Genomic DNA, 13,134 nt, shown 5'->3' on the forward strand with positions numbered 1-13,134 from the left:
GTTATATGTGTGGATGGTTGTCAATGATAGGTGTTACACCCCGGAAAATTTTCGTTCGCGCACAGTGGATCGACTGGCGAAGGACAATTTCGAGTATCGAACTAGTGATGTCTTAATGATATTTAGGAGAAGAATTATAATTCCCCTTATGTTGGTAATGAAATTGTTATATCCCGTATTTTTTTTACGTCGGATTATTTGTAAGCTGAGGTGGGGCCCACACATCCAAATTTTTTTTGGACATCTGAAAAGTCATATGAATCACATATGTGAAGTTAAACACAACTCAAGAAGGACCCTTGGGCCAAATCAAAGTGGAAGTCCTCCAAACGAATATTTTTAAGAAAACGTTTTCGGGTGATCTGACTTTTAGGGGAAAAAACGGTATTATAAGTTTGGAATTTGGAAAAATACCAAGAAATAGAAGTTGTAGATAATTGAATTAGCTTTCCAACCATAGGTCGTGGGTTCTCAGGTGACATCGGTACAAGGAGATATGGACGTTTTAAGGTCGAATGGTCAGTGGGCTAGGCCCAACTCGGGACCAACCGGGTTAGGCTCAAAAAAAAAAAAGAATGAAATTAAGGCCCAACCCATAGGGTGGCCGGCCATGGCTAGAAAAATAAGAAAAAAAAGATCCAAGCCCAAGTAGAATTAATCATGTGATAAATGGATAAAATGCCACTTAATCATCCAAAAATCCCATAGAACCTTCAAGAAAAATTTAGAAGGAGAAAAACAAAGAAACAAGAGCAAGAACATAAGGGCCATACGGCCAAGCTCTTGAAATTTTGTCCCTTTGAAATCTTTCTCCAAAAATTATTTTCTTGTGGTATTTTCACTAATTCAAGGGTCCTTTACAACTTGGTGTAATTATTTTGGAAGAAAGAGCACTTGTTTCTTCAAGTTGACAACTTGGTCAAGTGAAGAAGATTGTAGAAAAAGGTAAGAATTAATTCCTTTTTATTATGTTATGAAGGTTGGTTTATGTTGTAGTATGTAGAAATGAGTAGAATTTATGGAATTATGGAAGTTTACAAAGTGGGTGTGCATATATGTAAGTGGACATATATGTATATTGTTGTATAAGTAATATGAGTTGAATTTTATGTTGTATTCTAGTTGTGGTTATGGTGAAATTTATATTGGAAATAAAAGTTGAATAAATTTGGTGGAAGTTGGAAATATGGAATGTAGAAGATTATGTCACTTTGGAATGATTTTGTGATATTATGGAAATGAAGTTGTTAAGATGTGAATTATGATTATGGTTGATGAAATTGGAAGATGGAAATATGTTATGAATATGTAGATTGAAGATTTGAAGTTTTGGATGGATTATGGTTTTGGTGGAAAGTTTGTATATTTTGTATATCTTGTGAATATTTGGTAGAAATGATATGAAATGCTTCCGAATTATATTGTAATGATCTTGATTAGTAATGAATGTAAAAACATTGAGATTGGTTTGGAAATGTGAAGTTGGAATGAAAACTATTGCATTATGTTGGAAAGAAGACTAGTTGTGTTATATTGTGTTTTGTAGTCATGGTTGTTGTCATTGTGTTGATAGTTTGGCCGGGTTGAATTCCCGGATTGATATTGATTAAAAATTGGCTAAGTTGAATTTTGGGGATGGTGTATTTATAGGGGAGATGCTGCCCAAATTTTTGTAGACAAGTATTGGTTAAGATTGAAATCTTAAAGTCTTACAATTAACATTTGGTAATTGTGACCAAATTGTAGATTTTGGCGAACTTGAAACTTGATTTTGGAGACGTGTATGAAGCGGAAAAGGTATGTAAGGCTTCACCCTTCCTTCTATGGCATGTCTTAAACGTAATAAGTTGGGTACGAGCCTCGGGGACAACTCTATTTCCCGGAATCCGCACTTAAAGTTTCCCCTTTTTCATTCAGTAGAATTGAATTAGAAATTGTGTAAAATATTGGAGAAACTTCCTAAACATCTAGAACTGGCATAAATATGACCCGACTACCTTAAAACCCTCACAAGTGACGTCATGAAATATAATGTACGTAAATTTGGTACGCCGCCTCATTTGACCCGAGGTGGGCCCATTGTTCCCGGATTTTCCCTATTGCTCCGTTTGACTTATTTTGGGAGTAGAATCCAAAGGAAACTTTTGATCCTCGTTCCGATTATCAAACGATAAGTACTGTACCATTCTAATGGAAATATGTATATGTATATAAAATATGTATATGTATATAAGATATGTAAAAGTATATAAGACATGTATATGTATATAAGATATATATATGTTTATAAAATATGTACCTGATATACGTATATGTATACGATGAAAGATCCAGAGCGCTATAGACGCTGATATATGTATATGATACACGTATATGTATATGATAAAAGATCCAGAGCGCTATAGTCGCTGATATACGTACATGATACCAGTATATGTATATGATAAAAGATTCAGAGCGCTATAGACGCTGATATATGTACATGATGTATGCATATGTATACGGGGAAGATGGGAATAAGGGCAGAGCGTTATACACGCATATCCACCTGATCAGTTGGCATTACATGACATGATATCGTCCCGGACGCGGGATGCCCGGACGCGGGATGTGTATTTATGGCTAAATGGATCGGCTGCCGACGCCTCGGCAATATGACATGTTCTATTTTATATATCTATGAACAAGAAAAGATTTTCAACGGAAAGCTAAGCTATGATATGATACGCTATGATACGCTATGTCATGATATGATACGCTACGACAAGCTATGCTATGATATGATAAGCTATGCTATGATATGACAAGTTACGCTATGGCATGATACACTATGACACACTATACTATGACATTGACATGATATAACACGATACGACATGTTGTAGTAAGACATGACATTACACGATATAATATGCCATGATAAGACACGATAGGATACGACCTGATATGCCACGATAGGATACGATAGGGCACGATAGGACACGATACGACAAGATACGACATAATATAAGTTCTATTTTCTACGTTCATGGAGGGGAAACGTTTTTAAAAGAGAAAGACAAGCCATGCATGATAGCCGCCCAAAAAGGGGCCTTCCTATGTACAGGTTACTTTCTTGCCTCATTATATGTCCTATGACTCCATGATATTATTAATCGCACTCTATGTTATTGCTTGCATTGTCTTCCATGCCTTACATACTCGGTACACTATTCGTACTGACGTCCCTTCTTGTGGACGCTGCGTTTCATGCCGCGCAGGTCAGCAGACAGGTGGACGTGATCCTTAGAAGCTCTACCAGCCGCACTTGACAGCGCTCCAGTTGTTCCGGAGCCTCACTCCAGCGGTACTATTTTATGCATATACATTCGGGCTTGGTAGCACCCCGGCCCTTTCTATGTATAAGTGTACTATGTCTAGAGGCTCGTAGACAGATACGTACAGTCAGTCAGGTACAGATATATGTATAGTGTTTTGGCATGTTAATATTGTTGTACAAGGTAATAACGGAGTTTATTAGTTTATGTTCAAGGAAAAAAAAATGGCTCGGTTTACACGGCTTGCTAAGAGGTACAGGTAATACGATAGATAAGGGGTGCTCGGTACAAGTATCGGGTACTCGTCACGGCCCCTAGTCGGGTCGTGACAGAAATGCCAAGTAAGTTCAAGAAGGACCCATAAGCCAAATATGGGCATAAGCCATCCAAAAAGGGCGAGTTAAGGAAACACTTTCGGAGGATCTGGTTTGTAGGGGTCAAAACTCCATTTTTAAGTCGGAATTTGGGAACAACACCACAGTATGAAAGTTGTAGATAATTTAAAGATCTTTCCAACCATAGGTCGTGAGCCCTCACATCATATCGGGATCAAAAGTTATGGCCGTTCTACGACAGACTTTTACGGGCAAAAATATCACCTTCTGGCACCATCCGCGACTTGCGGATGACCTGCGACTCGCGGATGCGACCCGACTTCATCGCGGATTGTGCCAGTGAGGGGCGATCGTCTGGCAAGATCTGCGACACAACCTGCGACTCGCGGAGCATTTCCGCGACTCGCGAAGTGTGTCGCATGTCGTGCCAGTCCAGAAAATTTTGGACCTTTTTAAATGTACCCAACTCGTCCAAAAATCATTTTTTTCCATATTGTTGACCAAGGAACTCTCTATAACTCTCTCCAACATCCATCTATAAGAGATATCAAAGGAAAACCAAGATCAACAACATCAATTACATGAAAGCAAGTGTGTAGATTCAAGCAAAACTTGTCTTCTTCAAGGAAATTCAAGAAAGAGTGAAGTAGGGTTTTGGTGCTAAAGGGTTATTCTCTTTCAAGTATTGTTCAACCATCATCCAAGGTGAGTTTTATGATCATCCCATGTTGTTTAAGGTCTTAGAAAGCTTAGATGCTTGAAATGTAGAGAAGCATAACAAATGGGTCATTCAAGAGTGAATAGTGTCATGTTTGGTTAGTAGTGGAATTGAATCATGGATTATAGGGTGTTGTGAGTATGAATAGGTTATAAATGACTTGCAAACCCTGAGATAAATGTGATACGTGGGAAAATACGATATCGAACCTATAACCATAAATGTGATGAAATTGGAGAGAAATGGTGGATTTTGCTAAATGCACATAGATGATGATTGTTGATTGTGATGTTGTGAGTAGCATTGGGAATGTTGGGAGTTGATATAGAACATGGGAAAAGTAGTATAAACAAAAGAAGTGCTGCCCATTTTTTTCCTAGAAATAACGACGCGTTCTCATAGTTATTTAGCTAATGTACCTCGCATTCTTTAATGAAGGTGACGACGTAACATCGGAGGTGAACGAGAGACCGATAGCTTAGCTAAACGACAAAGGTATGTGAGGCTAGTCCTTCCTTCTAATGGCATGAATCTCTTAGCTTGAATTCCTATTCCTTTCATGAGCTCTCACCTTCTAAGAAGTTAGAGGCTATGCCTATGAATGTCTATGTGGGTTAAGCTATTCGATGTGAGGATGTTATTCCTTGCCTACACTCACCTTATGTACTAGTCCTTTCAAGGTGAGGCACAATGTCCATAATGGCTCCATAACGTAACCGGCGGATCACGACCTTACGTCACCCCGATATGGTAAAGTTTATCATGAGCCTTATATACGCATTAGGATAAGATAAGTAATTTATGATGAGCATATTATTATGAGTACTTTGCATTGAGCATGTCATGAGCATTTTACACCGTGCCTAGTTGGCCGGGCAGTCACCGCCAAGGCGGGCAGCTATACGGAGACACCATGACCTTCGGGCATGGGCAGACACCACTAGTGGGCGGCATGAGACGGTACCCCGGACGCGGGAGGCCTGGACGCGGGCTAATGTTATTGATTATCACACCGTTCCGATATGGACGGGCAGCTTTCATATTATACATATATGAGATTATGATGAGTATGAGTAAGACAACATGCAATACTTCTTTTATGATTGCCATTCAGATTTAGATGTTTCATATTGATGTTCACATTATATTATCACTGTCTTTCTTCATTGTTTATGCCTCTCATACTCAGTACAATGTTCGTACTGACGTCCTTTTTCTTTGGACGCTGTGTTCATGCCCACAGGTAGGCAGGGAGGAGACGTTGCTCCAGATTCCTAGAGTTGCCAGCCGATTAAAAGCCCTCCATTGCTCCGGAGGTGCCTATGACAATCTTTTGTGTACAGTTGTATATGTGTCAGTTCATAGAGGCTCGTAGATACTCGATGTGGGTTGTATGGTCTCAGGAAATGGTCATTTTGCATGCATGTACACATATGTATTATTTTGCTAGCCTATAGGGCTCAAGTATATATAGTACTTTTGTTTCCAAATGAAAATGTTTTTCTTATAAATTAACTATGAAGTGGATAATCAATTGACAAAGAGGCTAAGGAGTAGTAACACGAGTGGTGCTCGGTGGTTAGCACGGGTACCCGTCGCGGCCCTTAGCCGGGTCGTGACAAAAGTGGTATCAGAGCAGTTCGGTCTTAGGAGGTGTCTACGAGCCGTGTCTTGTAGAGTCTTGTTTATGGTGTGTTGCGCGCCACATCGATAAACAAGAGGCTACAGGGCATTTAGGAAAAATGACCATCTTTCTTCTACAAGATCGTGCGATAGAACTGTGATGTAAGATTTCCTTTATTCTAATTGTGCGTTATGATTTCAGTGATGCCGCCAAAGAAGAAACAAATCCGCGCGATATTAAATGCCGCCGGTGAAGGCACCAGCTGAGAACCTCCAGTTGAGTGGGGACAGAGCGAGGCTCAGGATGCCACTTCCTCACATGCCACTCCCACTTCTTCTTCTACCTTGCCCAATGTGGAAGGGCAAGCAAGAGCCCCAGCTCCAATTCCTCCGCCGGTCACTTCGGGCCAACAAATGACCGAGGCTATTCAGTTATTGACCCAGTTGGTGGCTGCACAAGCACAACGACAGAACGTGGGTTCAAGTGATCGGGCAGCAAGTACAAAGGCCCGTGATTTTATGAGTCTAAATCCTTCGAAATTCTTCGGGTCAAAGCCAGAGGAAGACCCACAAAGTTTTATCGATGATATAATGAGGCCATTGAGGGTTGTTCATGCCTCCGAGACTGAATCCGTGGAGTTGGCATCCTATAGACTCCGGGACTTGGCGGTATTATGGTACAACAATTGGGTATTATCAAGAGGGGAGAATGCTCCTCCTCCGGTTTGGCAAGAGTTTGTAGATGCTTTTACTCGCCATTATTTGCCACCCGAGGTCCGCCGAGCTAGAGCGGACAGGTTCCTGAATTTAAAACAAAGAGGCATGAGTGCTCGAGAGTATAATATGCAGTTCAATTCATTGGCAAGATATGCTCCAGCTATGGTGGCAGACATGGGAGACCGGGTTTACAGGTTTGTGAGTGGCCTAGGGCCACATTTGTACAGAGATTGTCTAACGGCCTCCTTGCAAGACGGGATGGATATTTCCCGAATACAGGCCCATGCCCAGAATCTCGAGGACCTACAACGACAGCAAGGAGGTGATCGTGATGGTGACAGAAGACAGGGTAAGAGGGCTAGATCTATGGGAGAGAGCAGTGAGTATAGAGGGGGACCGAGACAGACACATCCCAGGCACTCAGGTCAGTCCGCGACTAGTGCGCCCCCCAGATTCTCAGATAGGAGGTTCGATCATTCTTTTCAGCCGGGACAGGGACAGAGTTCGAGAGCCTCAGATTCTCAGTCCAGGAGAGATCAGGGTCAGCAGAGGCCCCCAGTACCGCGGTGTAATCAGTGCGGTAGGTTGCATTCGGGACAGTGTCACCTAGGGTCGGATGCTTGCTATGCCTGCGGGCAAGTCGGTCACATGATGAGGGACTGCCCCTCAGCGAGAGATAGGGCTGGGACTCAGCCCACAGGTTCAGCAGCGGGTTCTTCATCAGCACGCCAGAGAACACCGACTCCCCAGATGACAGCAGGTAGAGGCAGGGGTAGAGGGGGAGTATCCACTTCAGGTGCTGCTCAGCCTCGTGTATATGCTCTAGCGGGGCGACAGGATCTTGAGTCTTCCCCAGATGTTGTCACAGGTATATTGTCTATATTCTCCCGTAAGGTGTATGCGTTGATAGATCCAGGATCTACATTTTCTTATATTACTCCATATGTTGCCGGCTGTGTTGGGTTGAAACCCGAGTCCATTAAACCCTTTGAGGTACTCACTCCGGTTGGTGAACCCGTGATAGCAAGACGGGTATACAGAAATTGTATTATTGTGATATGTGATCGTCAGACTTAAGCTGATTTGATTGAGCTAGAGATGGTTGACTTCGATATAATCATGGGTATGGATTGGTTGGCATCGTGTTATGCAAATGTTGATTGCCGGACAAAAATGGTTCGATTCCAATTTCCGGGAGAGCCCGTGCTTGAATGGAAGGGTAATGCAGCATCGCCGAAGGGTAGGTTTATTTCCTACCTCAAGGCGAGGAAGATGATAACGAAGGGCTATATTTATCATTTAGTTCGGGTACATGACACTGCGGCAGAGCCGCCAACTTTTCAGTCAGTTCCGGTGGTGAACGAATTTCCAGACGTATTTCCGGATGAACTTCCAGGTCTTCCACCAGAAAGAGAAATTGAGTTCGCTATTGATGTGTTGCCGGACACAGAGCCTATTTCTATACCTCCGTATCGGATGGCTCCGGCAGAATTGAAAGAACTAAAGGCACAGTTGAAAGACTTGCTCGAGAAGGGATTCATTAGACCCAGTTCATCACCGTGGGGAGCGCCGGTCTTGTTTGTGAGAAAGAAAGACGGCTCGCTACGAATGTGTATTGACTATAGGCAATTGAACAAGGTGACAATAAAGAACAGATATCCTCTCTCAAGGATTGATGATTTGTTCGATCAATTGCAAGGTGCCAAGTGGTTTTCCAAGATAGATCTGAGGTCGGGCTACCATCAGGTGAGAGTTAGAGAGGCGGATATCCCTAAAACGGCTTTCAGAACGAGATATGGCCACTATGAATTTCGAGTGATGTCATTCGGGTTGACTAATGCCCCGGCTGTATTTATGAATTTGATGAACAACATATTCAGGCCTCTCTTGGATTTATTTGTGATCGTATTTATCGATGATATTCTGGTGTACTCTCGCACGGAATCAGAACATGCAAATCATTTAAGAATTGTTCTAGGCATTCTTCGAGCCCGGGAATTATATGCGAAATTTTCAAAGTGCGAGTTCTGGCTGAATTCGGTAACATTTCTAGGCCATGTTATTTCCGATGATGGTATTCGAGTTGATACTCAAAAGATTGAAGCGGTGAAAACTTGGCCAAGGCCTACGACGCCCACAGAAGTTCGTAGTTTCCTGGGTTTGGCTGGATATTATAGGAGATTTGTAGAGGGCTTTTCATCTATCTCAGCCCCATTGACTAAACTAACCCAGAAGGCGGCTAAATTCCAGTGGAACGACGCTTGTGAGCGAAGTTTCCAAGAGTTGAAAGACAGGTTAACCTCAGCTCCAGTTTTAACACTTCTAGAAGGATCAGATGGTTACGTGGTGTATTGCGATGCTTCGGGTGTCGGATTAGGATGTGTATTGATGCAGCATGATAAGGTTATTGCATATGCTTCGAGACAATTGCGGAAGCATGAAAAGAATTACCCCACACATGATCTCGAATTGGCTGCAGTCATTCATGCCTTAAAAATATGGAGACATTACTTGTATGGTGTACACGTGGATATCTATACAGATCACAAAAGCCTCCAGTATATTTTCAAGCAAAAGGAATTGAATCTGCGACAGAGGCGGTGGTTAGAACTATTAAAAGATTATGATGTTGACATTTTGTACCACCCCGGGAAGGCCAATGTAGTAGCCGATGCACTTAGCCGCCGATCGATGGGCAGTCTATGCGAAGTCCCTCCGGAAAGGAGAGAAATGGTTCAAGAAATATATCGATTGGATAATCTTGGAGTGCGTGTGCTTGATGGGGGTGAGGCAGGTACTAGTATCAAAGATTCTACAGTTTCGTCCTTGGTTATGGAAGTGAAAGAACGGCAACGCGAAGATCCTCAGTTATGTCATTATAGAGACGTATCTTATGGAAAAGAAAATTCTTCGTTTGAAGTTTCTAGTGACGGGGTCCTCAGATACCGAGGGAGATTATACGTGCTAAATGTGGCGGACCTGCGCCGACGAATCTTAGCAGAGGCACATTGTACTCAGTATTCTATCCACCCAGGTGCGACCAAAATGTATCATGATCAAAAGATAATGTATTGGTGGGATGGTATGAAAAGAGATATAGCGGAATTCGTAGCTCAATGCCCAAATTGCCTGCAAGTGAAAGTTGAGCATCAGAAGCCAGGAGGCTTATTGCAGGCTATAGAAATACCTACTTGGAAATGGGAAGTGATCAACATGGATTTCATTGTGGGATTACCTCGCTCTCGGGGTAAGTATGATTCGATATGAGTGATCGTGGATAGATTGACGAAAGCAGCCCATTTCCTTCCAGTCAAAACAACGTATGCAGTAGAAGACTATGCAAGGCTATATCTCAAGGAAATCGTGCGGCTCCATGGCATACCATTGTCTATTATCACAGACAGGGGAGCACAGTTTACAGCTAAGTTCTGGAAGTCTTTTCAAGAAGGTTTGGGCACGCAAGTGAAATTTAGCACAGCATTTCATCCACAGACCGATGGGCAAGCCGAGCGTACCATTCAAACCTTAGAATATATGCTCCGGGCGTGTGTGTTAGATTTTGGTGGAAGCTGGGATGATCATTTACCCCTCATTGAATTTTCATATAACAACAGCTATCATTCTAGTATACAAATGGCTCCATACGAAGCGTTATATGGAAGGAAATGTAGATCTCCAATCGGATGGTTCGAAGTAGGAGAAGCACAATTAGTGGGCCCTGAATTGGTCCAGCAAGCAATAGAAAAGGTCAAGGTGATTCGAGATCGGTTGTTGACAGCCCAAAGTCGCCAAAAGTCCTATGCGGACAACCGCCGACGAGATTTGGAGTTTCAGATTCATGATTAGGTGTTCTTGAAAGTGTCGCCAATGAAGGGGGTGATGAGATTTGGCAAGAAAGAGAAGCTAAGTCCGAGGTATATCGGACCCTACAAAATCATCCGCAAGGTGGGACAGGTAGCCTATAAACTAGAGTTGCCTTCAGAGCTTGAATCAATCCATCCAGTCTTTCATGTTTCAATGCTCCGCAAGTGTGTTGGAGATCCCACAAAGATTGTCCCGATAGATGATGTGCAAATAGCGGAAAAGTTAACTTATGAAGAAGTGCCTATTTCCATCTTAGATAGACAAGTGCGAAAGCTTCGAAACAAAGAGGTAGCTTCCGTTAAGGTCCTGTGGCGGAACAACAGCCGGGAAGAAATGACTTGGGAAGCGGAAGAGAGCATGAAGTCAAAGTATCCCCACTTATTCCAACCCCCAGGAGAAATCCAAGACGAAACACCAATGAGATAAGGTATGTATGCACTAATTTTTATGATTTTGGTCGTGTGTGGCCACAAATATGTTGCTATTATGATGTAGCCCTGTGAGGCGATGATATTATGGGTTGTTGTGACAGGTTAGTAGTGCCATAGTACAGGGGAAACTCTGGAGAAATTTTCGTAGAATTCCCGAGCGTTTAACATTCGAGGACGAATGTTCCCAAGGGGGGGGGGGGGAGAATGTTACACCCCGGAAAATTTTCGTTAGCGCACAGTGGATCGACTGGCGAAGGACAATTTCGAGTATCGAACTAGTGATGTCTTAATGATATTTAGGAGAAGAATTATAATTCCCCTTATGTTGGTAATGAAGTGCCAAGTAAGTTCAAGAAGGACCCATAAGCCAAATATGGGCATAAGCCATCCAAAAAGGGCGAGTTAAGGAAACACTTTCGGAGGATCTGATTTGTAGGGGTCAAAACTCCATTTTTAAGTCGGAATTTGGGGAAAACACCACAAGTATGAAAGTTGTAGATAATTGAAAGATCTTTCCAACCATAGGTCGTGAGCCCTCACATCATATCGGGATCAAAAGTTATGGCCGTTCTACGACAGACTGTTACGGGCAAAAATATCACCTTCTAGCACCATCCGCGACTCGCGGATGACCTGCGACTCGCGGATGCGACCTGACTTCATCGCGGATTGTGCCAGTGAGGGGCGATCGTCTAGCAAGATCTGAGACACAACCTGCGACTCGCGGAGCATTTCCGCGACTCGCGAAGTGTGTCGCATGTCGTGCCAGTCCAGAAAATTTTGGACCTTTTTAAATGTACCCAACTCGTCCAAAAATCATTTTTTTCCATATTGTTGACCAAGGAACTCTCTAGAACTCTCTCCAACATCCATCTATAAGAGATATCAAAGGAAAACCAAGATCAACAACATCAATTACATGAAATCAAGTGTGTAGATTCAAGCAAAACTTGTCTTCTTCAAGGAAATTCAAGAAAGAGTGAAGTAGGGTTTTGGTGCTAAAGGGTTATTCTCTTTCAAGTCTTGTTCAACCATCATCCAAGGTGAGTTTTATGATCATCCCATGTTGTTTAAGGTCTTAGAAAGCTTAGATGCTTGAAATGTAGAGAAGCATAACAAATGGGTCATTCAAGAGTGAATAGTGTCATGTTTGGTTAGTAGTGGAATTGAATCATGGATTATAGGGTGTTGTGAGTATGCATAGGTTATAAATGACTTGTAAACCCTGAGATAAATGTGATACGTGGGAAAATACGATATCGAACCTATAACCATAAATGTGATGAAATTGGAGAGAAATGGTGGATTTTGCTAAATGCACATAGATGATGATTGTTGATTGTGATGTTGTGAGTAGCATTGGGAATGTTGGGAGTTGATATAGAACATGGGAAAAGTAGTATAAACAAAGGAAGTGTTGCCCATTTTTTTCCTAGAAATAACGACGCGTTCTTATAGTTATTTAGCTAATGTACCTCGCATTCTTTAATGAAGGTGACGACGTAACATCGGAGGTGAACGAGAGACCGATAGCTTAGCTAAACGACAAAGGTATGTGAGGCTAGTCCTTCCTTCTAATGGCATGAATCTCTTAGCTTGAATTCCTATTCCTTTCATGAGCTCTCACCTTCTAAGAAGTTAGAGGCTTATGCCTATGAATGTCTATGTGGGTTAAGCTATTCGATGTGAGGATGTTATTCCTTGCCTACACTCACCTTATGTACTAGTCCTTTCAAGGTGAGGCACAATGTCCATAATGGCTCCATAACGTAACCGGGGGATCACGACCTTACGTCACCCCGATATGGTAAAGTTTATCATGAGCCTTATATACGCATTAGGATAAGATAAGTAATTTATGATGAGCATATTATTATGAGTACTTTGCATTGAGCATGTCATGAGCATTTTACACCGTGCCTAGTTGGCCGGGCAGTCACCGCCAAGGCGGGCAGCTATACGGAGACACCATGACCTTCGGGCATGGGCAGACACCACTAGTGGGCGGCATGAGACGGTACCCCGGACGCGGGAGGCCTGGACGCGGGCTAATGTTATTGATTATCACACCGTTCCGATATGGACGGGCAGCTTGCATATTATACATATATGAGATTATGATGAGTATG

At 42.5% G+C, this 13,134-nt stretch overlaps 1 long non-coding RNA gene across 1 annotated transcript; it reads left to right on the forward strand.

The window, feature by feature from the left end:
- Positions 1-340: 340 nt before the first annotated feature.
- Positions 341-3,507, forward strand: LOC132608723 (uncharacterized). The gene is made up of 3 exons (XR_009570490.1): positions 341-945; positions 1,747-1,797; positions 3,261-3,507. It is a non-coding gene; the product is annotated as an uncharacterized LOC132608723 (long non-coding RNA).
- The last annotated feature ends 9,627 nt before the right edge of the window (positions 3,508-13,134 follow it).

The sequence above is a fragment of the Lycium barbarum genome, chromosome 9 (genome assembly GCF_019175385.1).
Source record: "Lycium barbarum isolate Lr01 chromosome 9, ASM1917538v2, whole genome shotgun sequence".
Lineage (NCBI taxonomy): Eukaryota > Viridiplantae > Streptophyta > Magnoliopsida > Solanales > Solanaceae > Lycium > Lycium barbarum.